Source organism: Notechis scutatus, unplaced genomic scaffold, assembly GCF_049901735.1.
Source record: "Notechis scutatus isolate UNSWTSFEM ecotype Mainland unplaced genomic scaffold, rNotScu1.2 NSCUSCF49, whole genome shotgun sequence".
NCBI lineage: Eukaryota > Metazoa > Chordata > Lepidosauria > Squamata > Elapidae > Notechis > Notechis scutatus.
The window spans coordinates 12016-15771 of NW_028263159.1; the positions used below are offsets into that span (position 1 = coordinate 12016).

At 57.5% G+C, this 3756-nt stretch overlaps 2 protein-coding genes across 11 annotated transcripts in view; one reads left to right on the plus strand and one right to left on the minus strand.

The window, feature by feature from the left end:
- Window positions 1-2259: 2259 nt before the first annotated feature.
- Window positions 2260-3756, minus strand: part of LOC148128490 (vomeronasal type-2 receptor 26-like) — a 154260-nt gene continuing 152763 nt past the window's right edge. The window contains exon 4 of the transcript XR_015746364.1: window positions 2260-2274. The gene's annotated coding sequence lies outside the window, so the exon portion shown is untranslated. The remainder of the gene's footprint in view (window positions 2275-3756) is intronic.
- The window catches only part of LOC148128491 (vomeronasal type-2 receptor 26-like), a 159016-nt gene continuing 157733 nt past the window's right edge, over window positions 2474-3756 (plus strand). For 7 of the 10 annotated variants that reach the window (XR_015746360.1, XM_087948928.1, XM_087948945.1 and 4 more), the window contains exon 1: window positions 2474-3411. The gene's annotated coding sequence lies outside the window, so the exon portion shown is untranslated. Of the gene's footprint in view, window positions 3412-3551; window positions 3667-3756 lie in introns of all 10 variants that reach the window. The other 3 variants (XM_087948929.1, XM_087948938.1, XM_087948930.1) reach the window with 1 other exon arrangement.

Here is a 3756-nt window from a genome sequence, read left to right on the forward strand (position 1 = left end):
AAGTCACCTTTCTCAGTGCCACTGTGGCATTGAATGGTCACTAAACGGAACAGCTGTAGGTAGAGGACCCTCTGCCAGGAAAGAGCGAAACCGTCACAGGAGGGAGGGAAGAGGAGGATTCCCTGATAAGTCCTGGCAGAGGTGCAGGGAAGTTTCTCCCGGCCTCCTCCTCCTCCTCCTCCTCCTCCTCCTCCTCCTCCTCCTTCCACCCGATTCCCCTCCTGCCTCTTTTCCCTCCATCCATCCATCTTCCTTCTCCGCCTCCCTGGGAAAGAAACGGCCTGGAAGCCCCTTCAGGGTTCTGAGGGAAATGAGCTGGACATTCAGGGGAGGCCCCAGAGCTTTGGGGGTTCAGCCTGACCTCCCTGATTTGGGGGTCTCCTGCCACCCAGAAGGCCGTTTCCTGTCTTCTGAAAGGGCCAAGAGACTCTCCTACAGCCTCGGGCCTTCCTTCTGGCCGGGACCAGGAGTTGGTGGGCTTCACACCTGGGGGAACAGCAGCCCCCACCTGCCAGGTGCAAAGCTGGCACTCCAGACTCGGATCCTGGCAAGAGATGCAACCTGGGGACCCTCACCCCATTCGCTCCCCCCCTGCCCTGGCCCCCCATGGGGCAGATCCCCCCACCCTGCCCAGCAAGGCCAGAGGGAGCCACCTCCAGGGGGTGCCCAAATTCCCAGAGCAGGGGGAGGAAGACGCCCCTGGCTGCCCCAGGGGGAAATTGGCAGCAGGGCCCCAGGCTGTCCTCCCCTCCCCCCGGACCCCACAAGCCCCACCTGGCCTGCAGGTGTCCAGGGCTCACCTGGGAGCTCCACCTGTCCCCCACCTGTGATGCCAGAGCCGCTCTCCCAGCCAATCCCAAGGAAGGCTCCTCCCTCAGAGGTGGGCTTTTTGATAGCACCTGAGCTGCGCAGACCAGATGGGAGGGGCTCCCCCTGCCTCCCTCTCCCCCTGCACCCCTCCCTCCCTGCCCTCACTGGGGAGGGGGCAGACCCACTGCAGAACCCCTGGCCCTGCAGGACCCCTGCATGCCCCCTCCTCACAGCAAAGCCCCCTGCCAAACCCTCTCCGAATCCAGCCCTTTGGAGTCCGCTTGACCGGCAAGGAGGAAGCCAGGCCCAGAGTGGCCCCTCAGCCTCGGCCAGATGGGTGGGAAGGTGGTCCGGAAGCCCCCAGGGGAGGCCGGCCCAGAGATCTTGGCCAGGCTGCTCAGAAGCAGTTCCATTGCCTCTTTCTCAGGGCTCCAAGAGAGCAGCTGGCCCAGAGCCTCCTAGCTGGCTTGGCGCCCCAGGCAGGACTGGAACTCAGCTCCCCCCCCCAGATTGAAGCCCCAGCCACCCAACTGACTCTGGTGGGATCCACATGACCCTCTGAACCCGGTCTCTTCCCCAGTGGCCGCATTCACATTTGCACCTCTGTTGAAAGGCTGTCAAACTGCCTTTCTTCTGAGGATTCGATTTTCCCGCTGGGAGAACTCCGGCACAAGGATACGGACAGCTCCATAATCTGGGAGGCTCTTAAGGAGGCCGGACCTGGCCAGAGCTCTCCACACCTCCCTTTCACCCTCCCTGGGATGGAGCAATGGGCCTTCTGCTCCTAGGAAGCAGCTCCAAGGCTTTCAGTTCACCTGAAATTATCAAGATTGTTCTGATATCACACCTTCAAATTATGGGTGTGAGAAGAGGGGAGAAATGCGTGTTAATGGGGTCATGAGAAGGAACCGGCTGGTTATCACTTAATGCTGAAATCTTTTCTCAGTTGCATCCAGGGGTGGGATTCAAATTTTGTAACAACCGGTTCTGTGGGCGTGGCTTAATTTATGGGTGTGGCTTGGTGGCCATGTGACTGGGTGGGCGTGGCCATGTGGCCATTTGATTGGCAAACCAAATACAATTGGTCCTTGCTTAATGACCAGTTGCTTAACAAGTGTTCTAATTTATGACTGATCTCCCCAGAGCTGCTTGACCTGTTTTTGGAGTTTTGACAACCATAAACACAAACACACAAACACACACATGCACACAGCCTTCTGATCCTGCTATTCTTTGATTCTGTAAGGATCTCCTGCTGGAGCAGGGGGTTGAACAAAATTCCAAATACTCTTAACCTTGGGCAGAGATCAAGGGTGCTGATTGTCATTAGAAGACAGGCAATGCTGGGAGGACGCAGCCCCGAGGTTTCTCCAGCCTCACTTGGGCTCCGTGTCTTTCCAGGAGAGGCTCCTGTCAGGAAAAAGCCATGCAGGGCCGGGTCTTCAGAGGGGGATCTGGGGTTACCTGGGAGGGAGAGTGGGAGAGAAAGGGAGGGAGACACAGAGAAAGAAAGAAAACATATTCAGCAACCTGTGAGTTAGGCAAGTCTTGGTGCAGGGCTTTAACTCCTCACCTCAGGGGAAAAGGTAGACCAGCATTTTCCAAACTTGGAACTTGAAGATGAAGGGACTTTAATTCCCAGAATTCCCTGCCCAGCATGAGAATTCCCTGTCCATGCATTATTGGGTGGGGAACTCTGGGAGTTGAAGTCCATTCCTCTTCAAGTTTGAAAAACACTCATGCAGACCAACCTCTCTCCACGCGTTGCCTCCATTTTGAGAAACAACAGAGACCCCTGAAGAGACCCTCAGTCAATGGCCGGCTTGCAGAATGCAGAAAACGTGGTTTCTTATGGCCATCAGAAGTGAAACAGGCCACCGTGAATTGGACTGACCCTCAATATCCCCTAAAGACCCAGATCCTGGTTTGGGAGCCATCCCAACTGGTTCTGAGGCCGCCTTGAGCCGCCCTGGAGCCAAGCTGGGACACACTGCGAATCCGGCCCCTTCCTGGCCCTTCAGGCTCAGGCAGAGTCGCCCAAGCTCCCCGGATCCTGACTGAGGCTCTCCGGCCACAAACCTCCTCCTCCTCCTCCTCCTCCGTGGCCGCTGTTCTCTGGCTGGGACCCCTGAGCCCCCTGGCTCCTCCCTGGGGGACAGAAGAGCCTCCGCTGGGCCTCCCTTTGGGGCCTCTGCTAAGGGCACAGCTGGGGCTGAGGACGATGGGGGCTGGAGTCCAGGCCTTTGGGAGGCCCGCATGGGTACCCACTCGATCCGGGCAGGACAGAGATCCATCCGGAGGACCTGGGAAAAACCCCTGGGAAGCAGCCCCTCCCTCCTTCCTTCCTCCCAATGCCTGGCAGGAGGGAGAGAGAGAGGAAGCCGACCCAGAGAGGGTCACAGCCACGTTCTCCCTTTTTTCTCGGTCTTGGGATTCGCCCCCAGCCTTTCTGCCCTGGGGAGCAGCAGCCCCAGTATCTTCAGGCCTGGCCTCACTGGGAATACTGGAAACCAGCATCCAGAACCATGTCTGTGGCTCCAAGCAGGAGAAAGAGCATCAAAGTCACCAGTTGATCCTCTGAACACCCAAATCTCTATCCAGGTTTGTCCAGACATTGGGGGATCACTGACCCCCCTCCACCCCTAAAGCTGCCTCTCTGTCCCATTCCCATTGTCCCAACTTTTTCCCTGAATGCCAAACTCTGATCCGGTTCACACATTCCGCCAACCCCGTTCGCTCAGCCGTAGTTTACTCCAAGTGTTGCAGCTGCTGAAAACCCCCAAGGAGCCAGAAACGGATCCTAGGAAAAGCTCCCCATCCTGTGTGCAGACAGGCTGAGTTGACCCTCCCCACTAGGTGAGTCCACACAACGCCCTTAACCCAGGTTGATGGAAGAGAACTGCAATGTTGGCAATAGGTGCCAGGCCAAAACACATAAACCAGATG